This window comes from Lynx canadensis, chromosome B2 (genome assembly GCF_007474595.2).
Source record: "Lynx canadensis isolate LIC74 chromosome B2, mLynCan4.pri.v2, whole genome shotgun sequence".
NCBI classification, from domain to species: Eukaryota; Metazoa; Chordata; class Mammalia; order Carnivora; family Felidae; genus Lynx; species Lynx canadensis.
In genome coordinates, this window is record NC_044307.1 from 146057001 (window position 1) to 146072061 (window position 15061).

At 36.8% G+C, this 15061-nt stretch overlaps 1 protein-coding gene and 1 pseudogene across 2 annotated transcripts in view; one reads left to right on the plus strand and one right to left on the minus strand.

The window, feature by feature from the left end:
• PRKN (parkin RBR E3 ubiquitin protein ligase) overlaps positions 1-15061 on the minus strand; it is a 1351707-nt gene that overhangs the window by 673548 nt on the left and 663098 nt on the right. The window lies entirely within an intron of this gene.
• On the plus strand, positions 14275-14591 carry LOC115514617 (annotated as a pseudogene).

Sequence of the window (15061 nt, forward strand, 5' to 3'; positions counted from 1 at the left end):
CATGCCCATGAATTGGAAGAACAAATATGTTAAAATGTCTATAGTACTCAAAGCAATCTACAGATTTAATGCAATCCCTACCAGTGTATCAACAGCATTTTTCACAGAACTAGAACAAACAATCCTAAAATCAAAAAAGATCCCAAATAGCCAAAGCATTCTTGAAAAAGAACAAAATTGGAGGTATCACAATCCCAGATATCAAGATATGCTACAAAGCTGCAGTAATCAAAACAGTATGGTACTGGCACTGAAACAGACACACAAATTAATGGAACAGAATAGAAAGCCCAGAAATAAACTCACAATTAAATGGGCAATTAATCTCCAACAAAGAAGGGGATAATATGCCATGGAAAAAAGACAATCTCTCCAACAAATGGTGTTGGAAAAACTGGATAGCAACATGCAAAAGAATGAAACTGGACCCCTTTCTTACACAATATACAAAAATAAACTCAAAGTGGATTAAAGACCTAATATGAGACTTGAAACCATAAAAATCCTAGAAGAGAGTATAGGCACTAAATTCTTTGACACTGGCTGTAGCAACATTTTTCTAGATATGTCTCCTGAGGCAAGATAAACAAAAGCAAAATAAACAGGACTACATCAAAATAAAACCTTTTCACAGCAAAGGAAACAATCAATAAAACTAAAAGACAACCTACTGAAAGGGATAAGTTATTTGCAAGCAACATATCTGATAAAGGGTTAATATCCAAAATACATAAAAAACTTATACAATCCAACACACACACACACACACACACACACACACACACACACACAAACCCACAAAGAATCCAATTACAAAATGGGTAGAAGATGTGAGCAGATATTTATCCAGAGAAGATATCCAGACGGCCAACAGGTAGATGAAAGCATGCTCAACATCACTCATCATCAGGGAAACACAAGTCAAAACTACAATATCATCTCACATCCATCAGAATTGCTAAAATCAAAAACACAAGAAACAACAGGTGCTGGTGAGGAGTGGAGAAAAAGACACCCTCATGCACTATAAGTGGAAATGCCAACTGGTGCAGCCACTGTGAAAGACAGTATGAGGTTCCTCAAAAAGTTAAAAATAGAACTACTCTTCCATTCAGTAATTACACTACTGGCTATTTACCCAAAGAACACAAAAACAGTAATTCAAAGGGATACATGCACCCCTATGTTTACTGCAGCATTATTTATAATAGCCAAGATATGAAAGCTGCCTAAGTGTCCATTGACATAAATGGATAAAGAAGTGACATATGCATATCTATGTGTCTGTGTGTGTGCGCGTGTGTGTGTATACACACACATACACACAATGGAATATTATTTAGCCATAAAAAGAATGAAATCTTGCCATTTGCAATGACATGGATGGAGCTAGAGAATATAATGCTACGTGAAATAAACCAGAGAAAGAAAAATACCATATGATTTTACTCATGTGGAAGTTAAGAAGGAAAACAAATGAACAAAGGAAAGAGAGAGGGGGAGAGAGAGAGAGACCAAGATACAGACTCAACTCCAGAGAACAAACAGATGGTTACCAGAGGGGAGGTGAGTGAAGGGATGGGTAAAATAGGTGAAGAGGATTAAGGAGTCCACGTACCATGATGAGCACTGAGTAATGTATAAAACTGTTGAAATTTTGTGCCTGAAACTAATATAATACTGTATGTAACTATTCTGGAATTAAAATAAAAAAATAAAAATGTGGGGTTATAAAAATTATGCTGGCATATGGTTCTCAAAACTTAAAGATCAACAAAAATGCTTTTCTAAGTCATTATGATGATGTAATATTTTTCCTCCCTATTAGCTGGTAGAAAATTTTATTTATGTTACATTCATGTATTAAATGAAATGCAAATTGAGCATATGTTTATTTAAGGAACTACAAGATGCTACAGTTTGCTACAGAGTTATTATCAGAGAAACCATTAATTTGAATGCTTCTTGTCATTTGTATAAATGGCAATCAACTGCATAAGCATTCTGGTAACTTGTCTCCAGTCCTGGTGGAAAAGGCTGGAGAAAAACCACCTTGTGAGATCAAATCTAGAACGAGTCAACACATTATAGTAGCAACAGCTATGCTTATACTAATTACAATTTACTGATTCTTTACCATGAGACGTTCTAGCATATGCACTTTATACTCTTTATCAGACTTAGTCCTTCCAATAACCTTGTATAAAATGCACTGGTATCTCTGTTTCACAGACGAGGAAACTGACAGGGTGGAAAGATTTTGTCCGAGGTCACCAGCCGGTAAGTATCAGAACAAGAATTCCTATCAAGCTTTTCTGACCCCACTACCCAAGCGCTGGTCTGCTAGTTCAGTCTCTGGTAAAGTGGGACTCCTGTAAAAGCAGGACATTGACCTAAAACCATTTGTCAATATGTTGTTAATGGTGGCTTGCGAACTACACACACAAATCTAGAAGATCAGGGTGTAACTTCAGGGAGACATGGTAAGATTACGTTGGGAAGATATGTAACTGACTAGGAGGTGTATTTGGTACCTAGTAAGTGGGGGAATTGACCCGAAAATTCTTGTTATTGTTTATCCAATATTATCTAAGGTAAAAATATGCTTCAAATATACAAATGATTCTAGCCCAGCATGAATGAACTCTCTCAGGTCACATGCTTCATCATCAAACCACTGTCTGAGTTTTTAACTTGAACCCCCTTTCATAAATGTGTGGCACACACACACACACATATTTATACATCTGAGCGTGCATAGTCTTTTGTATAATAACATGATCATGCAGAACACCATGGAAGGTGTTCCAGGTATCTACGGCAACACAACACCCCAAATGTTAGTGGCTTAAACAAATTTTTAAAAATTTTATGTTACTTACAAAGCTGCAATTTAAGCACCATTTGGTGGAGGCTGTTTATCTCTGCTCCTGTTACAATAGCCAGGGAGGCTCAAAAGTTGGAGTGGTCTGAGGGCCCTCTTGTTCACACAAATGACACTTGAAGATGGAAAGGCGAACCCGCTGGGTGTGGAACGCTTGGCTTCCTTAGGTACCTCTCCCTATTCCTGTATGGCCTCCTCTCCTTTTGGTCTCTCATCACTACAGCTGTAGGGAATCCAATCAGTTTTTTGTGTTGGTTGAGGGCTCCTAGTATGTGTGTCTCAAAAGAGAGAAAGCCACATAGATGTGGTTTTGCCTTTTGTGACCTGGCCGCACAACACAGCATCACTTCCACTGCTTTCTATTCTCTAGGAACAGAGCACCATGGCTGGCCCAGGTGTGAGGGAAGGAGAAGTAGGACCCAACGTGTAAGGAGGGAACCATCAAAGAACCTGTGGACACTTTATAAACAGCCACACAATGATGCATAGCTTGTTGATTTGGGGCAAGGCCCAGGGAGCTGGGAGCTGCCAGGGAGGAGCGGAGGTAAGAGAGATAAGAAAGAAGGAGGAAGGAATGGAGGGGGAAAGCTAGAGAGAGAGAAAGAGGGAGGGAGAGAGAAGGCAGAGGAGCAGAAGCAAAAAGGAAAAGAAACAGATCTGTGGGGGTAGATGTGAATATTGTGCAGTTGGAGATATTGTACCAAGAGTATAAATTAACAAATTGATATCATGGTTAACAGACAAAGTCTTTTGCATGTTGGTTTAGCTCATGAGTTGGTCTCTTCAAGATAGGAGTTGCTAAAATTTAGTTCCTAAACCTGAAAATGTTTTTGGTCAGACCCATGGCAATTCTTACCAGTTGGAGGACTTTCTCCTTAACATAGAGCAATTAATTTCCATTGATTTGGCTAACCTTAATTACTTTCTCTGCCTCACTGCCTCCTCTAATAGAGATTGGCTTTCACCACTATGGAGGAGTTTGGTTGTTATTGTGGTGTGATTTTGTTCTCGCTTTTGGAGAGCTACCTGTGATATCTGTGACAGAATCTTTGCAAGGTAATCAGTTGTGATGGCTGGAAAGAAAATGTGGAAGACTCAGACTAAATCATAGTTGTTAATATGATGCCATTCCATGATTTCCAAAGATCCATGCTTTCAAGAGTGTGTAGTAACCAGGATTAGTGGATTCTAAATCCTAATTTGTAGTAATCATGACTTTGTAGTGTCCTCACTAGTTCCTCTGGTCTGGATAACATTTCCATTATTTGCTCTCTTGGGATCTGATAGTCAGAGTTCATCTAGTTCCATAACTGTGGCTGATGGATCCTGTCCTACAGTGGCCCCTTCTTTATAACAGTTCTGTTGACTATTTATTCCTTAAGAGTAAATATAAGCCATCCCTAAGAAGCTCCTCCGGGCTCAAATCTAATAAAATGTAGTTTAGTATTTCTAGTGTTGTGGTTTCATTCTTATAGAGCCACATGCCATAACTGATGACCTTCAATGAACCCCACTATGCATTCTTCTCCATTTATATTTGCTTTTTTGTATATGGGATAAACATTTCATCATTCAAGTGTGTGACTGAACCACAGTCCATAGCAGTGAGTGCATTTTAAATATTTCATTGTTCAATCAAGAAAATGTCCAAATTTAAATGCATGCCTTATAATAACTAATACTACTCACTATTACATACTAAATGAGAATAGATTCTCTAAAGGGTCTTCATATATTGGACACTGTGATAAGTGATATGATTTTAATTGCTTAACATAAATTCACTTAATGAGATTTATAATTCTTGTGAACATCAGTGCAAATTTTAATGAAATGTTAGAAGCACATGGAGAATTGGTTCTTTGCTTCATTGAAATAGTTCATTTTTATAACGCTGGAAAAAGAATGAATAAATTATATAACTCTAAGAAAAAATGACATTTCTGTGATCCAGAAAAACATAGGTATTTCTGAATAACTTATGAAAATCTACAGATATTGACAGTTATGCCGTCCCAACAGAACATCTTTCGTTTCTGAAAACCAGGAAAATTTACTGAGTCCTGACTCCCTACAAACACTCAGTGAAATTTCAAGAGTGATGTACAATCTTTACTTCACAAATGAAGACTGGAAATGAACAGAAGTTAATTAACATGCACATAAAAACAGAAGGAGTTACAGATACACTTAACTCAGTCCAGCACTCCTCAAACTGTTTAGCATATAGTTCCAGTCAGCTTGATTATCCTTAAGAAGAAATAGATTGTCAGATAGACTCAAAATTTATTTCTTGTAGTAACCTATTTTCTGCCCCCTCTAATATTTTCAAAAGTCAATGGCAACAGAACAAAACAAACAAACAAACAAACAAACAAACAAAAAAACAACTCTGGTTTTCCAGTAAGATTGACAAAAAGAGAGTGGCAGGAACAGAAGGAAAAGGAAACCCTTCATATTGGATCATCCACTGTGGGCAATTACAGAAAACAGAAAGTTGCCGATAAAGATAGAATTTCAATCAACCACTAAACAGACTCCCACTGAGGAACATACTGGAGAAACGTGAACAGATAGGACAGAAGACAACCATATGGCTGCTTTTAATGACCCAATAAATACAAGAAAAGTGTGGTGCTTCTAATGGGTTCCAAACCAAAATCTCATTTGTATGTTGTGTTTCTAGTTTTAAGGACGGCAAAATGCCAATTCTCATTTACCTTTATTCACATGTTCCTGGGGAATCAAGGACAATAAACAAATTGTATAAAAGTTATCTTTAAGTTTTGTTCCCTTCAAGATTGTGTGTGTGTGTGCCTTGCTCCATTCCACCCATCATGCCAACCAGCTCAACTGCTATTTCAAAATACCTAAACTTCTCCATGGTCAGATTATTTCTATTATAATCCTCTACGTGGAAACCCACAAACAAAATAACAAATACACAAAAAGGAACCTGGACTGCCTCTTGTTTCCAGTCACCACTAAATTCTAGATGCTTCTCAAGGGGCTCTTCCTGCCTGATGGCTCTTCAGTTTTCATCTTCCCTGCTGACAAGTGCCAGGTCATAGGGCTGGGAGGAGCTCCATGGAAGAAGAGGACCTTGGTTTTGCACACATAGGAGAGCTGAACATTCTGTCTCGCAGCTAATAGTAACTCATGGAATAAATGAGAAAATTGAGATTTTCTATCTCTTTATTCCTATCATTTTCTCTACCTCACAAACCTCTCTCCACCTTGCCAACATCAACACCTATGGAAATTACACCTGCCCTCCCTCAGGTACCATCTCCTGTGGGAAGCCTTTTCTTTAACTCCATTATGTGGAGGAAATTTCTCTTCTCTGAACTTTCACAAGCATTTCTGGCGCTTGTTTCATGGGATGCGGGATACACCACTTTGTCTTATTTCCTCTGCTTATTCACAAAGTGAAGTCTTTTTACAGTCTTCCATATCCATCTTTAACAATACTTAGTTTATGGGGTGCCTGGGTGGCTCAGTCGGTTAAGTGTCTGATTTCATCTCAGGTCATGATCACGTGGTTCATGAGTTTGAGCCCTGCGTTGGGCTCTGTGCTGACAGCTCAGAGCCTGGAGCCTGCTTTGGATTTTGTGTCTCCCTTTCTCTCTGCCTCTCCCCCGCTCACACTCTCTCTGTCTCAAAAATAAACATTAAAAAAACAAAACAATACTTAGTTCATGGTAAAAGCCACCATTTGCCTGTATGTCTGACTCTACCCTGAAATTTTTTCCATACTGTGATAGCAGCAAATAGAAATACTTGCTTTTCTTTCTCAGTGCCTGGCATAGAGGACATGCTCAATAAGTTTTTTTATTTGCTCTGTTGAATCCGGATTGCAGTCATTACTGTAAAGTCTTAGCGCTGCAACTAGATTCCCAGTTCTTGAAGGTCAGCCTTTATTTTCTGCACAGTGACTAACACAACAAGTAAATACCTGTTATAAAAAGAACTGTATTTCTTTCAATGGAAGGACAAACATTTTAAAAATTATATTTGCTTTCCAATCTTGAAACATAAAAGTTTTCTCTTCATCTCATAAAAACACTGACATTTAGTTTCCAAAACTCTGATGATTGAAAGGGATGATGATTATTACCTACTTTATGGGGCGCTTGGGTGGCTTAGTCAGTTAAGCATATGACCGCAGCTCAGGTCATGATCTTGCGGTTCGTGAGTTCCAGCCCCATGTTAGGCTCCGTGCTGACAGCTCAGATCCTGGAGCCTGCTTCAGATTCTGTGTCTTCCTCTCTCTCTGCCCCTCCCCCATTTCTCTCTCCCTCTCCCTCTCTCTCTCTCTCTCTTTAAATACAAATAAACACTAATTTTTTTAAAAAAATTATTACCCACTTTAGGACATTCCAATCTGGGGATACCAAACTTTGTTTGTTTGCCAAGAACTATTAGTAGAAATAAATGTTTCACCACATGTGGTCAAGAGCACAGGGGATTCTTCTCAGTTTTGATTTCATTCTAAATCTCAAGTTTAGGAAACTGGCTTTAAGTATTTTTTGCAGCATATATCTTAAAAACTAAATTTTATCATAGCCCTTGATAACTTTTTGAGAGCTAGCTTGCCCAGAGTAAGAGAGATGATGGTTTCTTAATGACCTCCATCACCACATGATGAAGTGCGGGTCTCGGAGAGCCATCGATCACCTGCTTGAAGGATCAAGAGGGCTATTTACCTGCTGAGAAGCAGCCCTCATTCCCCTGCCCCATTACTTGTACATCTTCCTTCTTTTCTCACTCCATTAGCCTCCCGTGTATCTGCATGGTGGTGATCACAGAGTGACCTCCAGTCCTTAATCCCTGGTATTTCTAGTTGGGTCCAATCTACCATCCCAGTTGAAAAGTTCAATGATGTTTACAGTGGTATTTAATCTTCCTTTACTCCAGTTCTCAGAATTTCACTTATAAATCTATTCGAAATTATCTTATTACACCTATTGCTAGCTTTCCTGGTAGATCGATATACTTTCTCCCCAGTCTATAACCTAGTGGTCTAGAAATGTACCTTTTTTCTGATTGTGATAAATTTCCTTGTTGGTTATTTTTCATTGTCTTGGGCCCTTGTCTAAAGCCATAACACAACCTCCAATGCAGCCTCTTATCATATCTGGCTTTGGAATTGTTCTATGGACAGACAAAAAGTAAAGTAACTTTTGAAGCCTCTGGGAATAGTAAACAGATTTTAAATTGCTCATCTTACAGTGTAGTGGTCATAGGCATGATTTTCTTCTATCGCATATAAAATAAGATACAAATTATGACACTTAGAATCATGGGTTATCAAGTGGAAAAAAATACTTACAATTCACATAAAACAAGAGTTTCCTGGAATTGAGGAAACAAATTACTTTTAATATTTAAAAGTATATATTATGGAACTCGATATTTGCTTGAACAATGGCATCATCATATAACCAAGGTTGTATGTGTGGGACTACGGTGTAGATACTGCTTACTTTGTATGTATAGGTATTCTGATCCACATGCAATAATTTCTGGTACCTTGTTTCCTTTCCTTGCAGATTTTTTTTTTCATGGAACAGTACACAGGAGTCTTTAGCAATAACGTGGAAATGGCTGTTGATATAATTTTCCACTAAGTTGTCAAAGAGCCTAGACAATAAAGGGGGTTATATCACAGAAAAATAGTTCAACTGAATTGATTCTTGGCTTCTAAGCCTCCCAAATATTCTTAGGTTATTAAAAACTAGTTCAATTTCTTTAGTGCTATTAAAAACACACTTTTTTCTCCATAGTAGACTTCTATATTTTTTCATATAAACATTTAAGAATTTTATTTATATGTGCGAAATTTTCACTGATTCTGTAATAAAAATATCTATCTTCTAATTTTTACCTTAATTTTTTAAAATGAACCTTTTTGTTATATAGTACTAAAAACTTAGTTTAGAAGTGAACTGTCCTTGAGTCTGAATACTTGATCGGTTTTTGAAAAATGCTCTCAGAAGTTTCTAGTTTGTCACCCAAATTGCATGTCAGACAACAGAGAACACTCTGTCACGCTTAGATACCATTCAATCATAATCTGCGTTTGACTTCAAAGCTTTCACAATTCAATTTTATTTAGAATTAAGAAAACATGACTACCGAGAACAGGAAAGGGATACCATTTCTCTTCAACCAAACATCAGGGCAGAAAGAGTGGGGAGCACACGCCGTCTCCTCTCTCATTTCTGCTTTTATTCTGTGCCCTCCACACTTACATGCCCAGCTGCCCTCTGGGATGGATGCAGCCCCTGGAAGCTACAGGGCTGGAGTTAATTACCTATTTGGAAATGTCTGTGTCCATGTGGGTTACTGAGTTGTGCAGATGGGCTTAGCAACACAAGGTTTATGGAGTCTGCAGCTCCTTTTATATCTTGCAGATAAAGATGGTCTCTTATGACTATCTCAGGGATACCTGGTCAACCTGAACTCTTTCCTTAAGAGCAAAACAGAGCAAACTTTTCATTATTATTAGATACTGGAAAAAAAAAAATAAGAACATATAGTCTATACCAGGAAACCATCCTGAGAAATCTTGAGTCTCATTTTGTGAGATTCTAATCAAGTCGAAAACAATCATAGAAACAACAAAAAGAAACACAGATTCCCTTTGAGGACAGTCATTTGATTAAACTTAAACATTAATTAGAAACTTTTTGGACATAAACTATGCAAATGCTCTCTCTAGAAAGTTTTTTCAGTATTGGGTGACTCTTATTTACTCTTCATTTTGTTTTACCCAACCTCTACCCAGAAGATGAAATCAGAGATACAGACTATGAATATTAACTTTTATTCAATTATGTTCCAGTTGACATATCCTGAGCCCAACTGGGGAAAAATATAAGAAATAAATTGTATGTTAAGTAAGATGGTATCCCCCCATTTGTTACATGGAGTTTAATAATTATGCTATTTATTATAATTTAGGGGATAGTTTTTAGTATCTAATTTCATTTGAGCCATTTTAAGATGTCCTTCTCAACTTTTTCTGATAAATAACAGAAGTTCCATGTAAAAGAGTTTAACACATATTGAAGTCGAATAATTTTAAACATTACATTATTAAAAATACATTATTTAACATGGGATATCAGGTAAATATTACTAGTCAGAATGTAAAATATGATGTATGTTATAGGATGTTAAGTAGTAAAACTATACTCTTTAACAAGAACAAAAATAATGACCTTAGTTCATTTATTACTTTGAAGATTGGTATGATCGGAATGTGTGTTGCACCAGACTGATAGGTTGAAGCCTAATTCCCATTGTGATGGTATTTGGAGGTGAGGCCCTGAAGAAGGTGACTGGGTCATAACAGCAGAGAGCTCCCTTGTCCCTTCCACCACGCAATGGCATCTGTGAATCAAGAAGTGTGCCCTTTGTTTTTTATAAGCCATCTGTTTATGCTATTTTGTTATAGGAGCCTGAAGGAACTAAGACCAAGACATGATTTAATTTTTTGTCCTTGTCATCTAAGAGACTATCCCCTTATCCTAAACCCTTCTGTCTAATTGTAAGGTGTGAGGGAAGAGGCCTCATTCTCACAGTTGGCTTAGAAACCCTTCATTACCACAAAAGCATGACTAAGTCAGAGGTTTTCACAGGGAAGTGTTTGATGAACAGGGGATACTTGTTTTTAACTTATAATTTGGAACTCAGAAATAACACCCAGAGAGAGAATAAGACTTCTGGGCATGTCTTAGCCTTCGTGTATGCAACTAAGTAAAACATATACCTCACTGCATGGACAAACACAAATATGTTTGCTGTTTAAGGGATCGTACATAAAATATATATACAAAAAAAGATTTACACAGAAAATTTAAAGTCTTATGTCATATCCAAAGTTGACTTAATTTTACTCATGGAGAAAATCCCAAGTGATTTCTGTCCCTCTTTAAATCTCAAGCATATATACTCTCTGAGCTGACTAGAACTCTTTTTATAAAAAAGGTAAGATGCATTTCAGAACTAATGCTATGTTCTTTCCTTGGATAACAGCGATTAGTGTAAAACTGAATTAGGTACAGATTTCTCTGTCTAAAGTGTAGGTAGGGTCAAGTTTATATTTGTACTCCTAAATACAAAGGTTAGATTTCACTGCTACTTAAAATGATGTAGTTAGATTATCTTTAAGTGTATAAATATTAATTATGAATATATTAGGGACCCTGTTCTTTTGAATTTTAAGTATATGGATATTTTACTCAAGTGATAGAAATTTAACTTTTCATGAGAATATATTATCTACTGTACAAAATACTGTCAAAAACTTAAAATACCCTGCAAATTTAAGTATGAGAAACTACTTAAAATGAATATCTTTTCACCTCCTTAAGAAACAAACATCACACACAATGATTTAGAAAATACAGGAGTTTATATTTAGCTGCATTGTAAAAATGTAATTCACAAAAAAAGGTGATAAGAGAAAGAACAAATGAAATTTCTCACACTGAGTGCTCTGCCAGCCACTGGTATAATTATAAAAAAGGTGTGCATGCCTCCAATTCCTTTATCTAACCAGCACTTAGTGTTCACTAAAAATGAGAGAAAATTAGTTGGATATGACAATTTCTTTTTCTACCTTCTTAAACAATATGTTTAAATCATTTTACTCTCTCTTATTTTATAAAATAAGCCCTTATGGTCCTAAATATTCCTTTGAAATTCTAATTTAACAACATCCCTAAAGATTTGATATGTGGTGTATTTTCATTGTTGGTTGCTTTCATTTTTCCATTTGGGTTTTTTATTGACTAAGATAATTGAATTTCCATGTTTCAGAGATTTTTATGGTTATGCTTTTGTAAGTGTTATTTAAATGCTTTAATGCTCCAAAACATGATCAATTGTTGAAATGTTCCAAATATGCTTTGAAAAAGGAGGTGTTCTCCAGGTGTTGTGTGCAGTGCTCACAATGTGATGCTGGTTACTGGTTGGACTGATCTGTCACATGCTTCTTGATTATGCTGCTGGAGCTCCCACCCCTTGGAGGTTAATGTTACTGTCTCCTGCCCTGTGCCCTATTTATTCATATCCTGGGTTAATTCTGACAATTTATCTTTAATGTATTTTGAGTTCGTGTTACTAAGATCATACAATGTTTAAACTGCTATATCTTTCTCGGTTATTGAAACTTTTAGCAAAACCTAGTTTTCATAATGCTTTTTAGAATTTTAAATAATGTAAAGCTACCGTGTAGTGCCCAGTCACCCCACCACACCCAACCATGCACCCTCAACCACCATTGCGTGCAGGGACCATCTTTGTGCCCCGGCCATCCTAGCACACAACCCCTAGCCACCACAGTGCTTGGGGAGATGTGGCATAGGACTAGTGGCCCAGTGCAAATTTTGCTACCACCACTACCCTGCTCCCAAGTTCCCTGGTGGGCATACCCCTCCAGAGCTGGCCTACTGGGGTCCTACTAACACTACAGAGAGCAAGAACAGTCCATAACAGGCAGAAAGTCAGTGAATGTGCTGCAATGAAAGGAAACATGACTCAAACACAACAGTAGAGCATAAGCAAAACACCTGGGATACTCTCCTGAAGTGCCAGGTTCTGATGAACAGGGACTGTAGGGCACTCTAGGAACTCTTCATAAAGTCACTGCTTTCAAGAGCAGAAGAAATAGCTGACTTTCTTAATACACAGAAGGAGATACAGAGAGGCAGACAAAATGAGGACACAGAAATTTATCGCAAATGAAAGAACAAGACAAGGCCACAGCTGGAGATCTAAGCAAAAACAGATATAAGGAACATGTCTAATAGAGAATTTAAAGCAATGATAATGAAGAAACTCACTGGACTTGAGAAAAGAGTGGAAGAATGTGTGAGACTCTTAACAGAACAATAAGAAATAACAGAGCAGAGATAAAGGACTCAATAAATTAAATGAAAAACACACCTGATGAAATGAACAGCAGGATGGAAGAAGCAGAGGAATGAATTAATGACCTAGAAAACAGTAATGGAAAGTAAACAAGTTAAGCAAAGAGAGAAAAAAAAGAATTATGCAAAATGAGAATAGACTTAGGGAACTCAGTGACTGTAGCAAATGTAATAACATTCATATTATAGCAGTTCCAGAAGAAGAAGAGAGAGAAAAGGGGACAGAAAATTTATTTGAAGAAATAATAATTGAATAATTCCTTAATGAAGGAAACAGATATCCAGACCCAGGAGGCACAGAGAACTCCCACAAGTATCAACAAAAGCAGACCCACACCAAGACATGTTGTAATTAAATTGGCAAAACATTATAATAAAGAAAAAAAATTAAAAGATATAAGACAAAAGATGTCAGTAACTTACAAGGGAAAACCCATAAAGGTCGTAGGAGATTTTTCAACAGAAACTTGGCAAGCAGAAGGAAGGGCAGGATGTACCTGGGGTGCTGAATGGGAAAAATCTGCACCCAAGAATACTGTATCCAGGAAGGCTATCATTCAGAATAAAAGGATAGATAAAGAGTTTCCCAGACAAACAAAAACTAAAGGAATTCATGACAACTAAATCAGCCCAGTGAGAAATATTAAAGGGGACTCTTTGAGTGGAAAGGATGGACCAAAAGTGACAATATCAAGGTAGAAAACACAAAATCAGCAAAAATGAATATTTCTGTAAGAAATCAGTCAAGGAACTCACAAAAGAAATACTCATAGAATGTGGGAGGAGAGGAGCAAAGAATGGGTTCAAACTTAAATGACCATCAACTTAATATAGATTGCTATATGTAGAAGATGCTATACACAAACCTAATGGTAACCATATATCAAAAACCACTAACAAATATGCAAAGTATAAAGAAGGAAATCCAAATATATCACTAAAGAAAATCAGCAAAACATGAAGGAAATACAAGAATCAGAGGAAATGTTCAGAAACAACCACAAAACAAGTAATAAAATGGCAATACATAACATATCTGTCAGTAATTACTTTGAATGTAAATGGACTAAATGCTCCAATCAAAGGACATAAGGAGACAGTGGATTAAGCAAACAAACAAACAAAAACAACAAACAACAAAAAAGTAAAAACAAAAAACCCAACAAGAGCCATGCATATGCTCCTTACAAAGAGACTCATTTCAGACCTAAAGACACCATCAGATTAAAAGTGAGGAAGTGGAGAAACCATCTATCGTGCAAATGAATTGCAAAAGAAAGCTGGAGTAGCAATATATATATTGGACAAAAAAGACTTTAAAACAAAAACTCTAACAACAGACAAAGAAGGACACTATATAATAGTAAAGGGGGAAATCCAGAGAGAGTGGGACATCTGGATTGTGAGCAGGCACCTTTGTTTCATGCATGACCAAAGAACAATTTAAACATGGGTTATGTTGAAAAGGGCAAGAAGATTTTTGTTCAGAAGTGTGCCCAGTGTCATACCATGGAAAATGGAGGCAATCACAAGCTGGGCCAAATATCCATGGTTTATCTGGGCAAGAGACAGGTCAAGCCCCTGGATTTTCTTACACGGATACCAACAAGAACAAAGGCATCTCCTGGGGAGAGGAGACACTGATGGAGTATTTGGAGAATCCCAAGAAGTATATCCCAAGAACAAAAATGATCTTTGCCGGCATTAAGAAGGCATAGGAAAGAGCAGACTTGATAGCTTTTCTTAAAAAAGCTACTAAGGAGTAATAGTTGGCCATTGCTTTATTTATTACAAAACAAAAATGTCTCATGACTTTTTTATATGTGTACCATATTTAAATTGATCTCGTACACCTGAATTCAGATCACTAATGGCTGACAGAATATTTCTTTTGGACAGTCCTGATTTAAATAAGATTGGCTCGTGGTTAAACGAATATGTGATTGGCAGTGTTCAGCTTTTCACAGAGCTGGTAAATGCCATCTCTAAGCTTACAGGAGATTGGTTTTATAGATTTATATAATTGGTTATATTAATATATTTAAATACTGAGGGTGAAGTTTCACTCTATCAGAACAGCAAGGCTCAGCTGTGTTTCAAGTTGTGTTTGTTAGCCTATTAAAGGCCAGGGCTAAAGATAAGCTGACAATGTCTCCTTTCTCCTTTTAGTCTTAACTCTGCCAATTGAATTAAAATTCCTTGCATTTAAAATGTTGCCTTTTGCTTAATGAAAGGC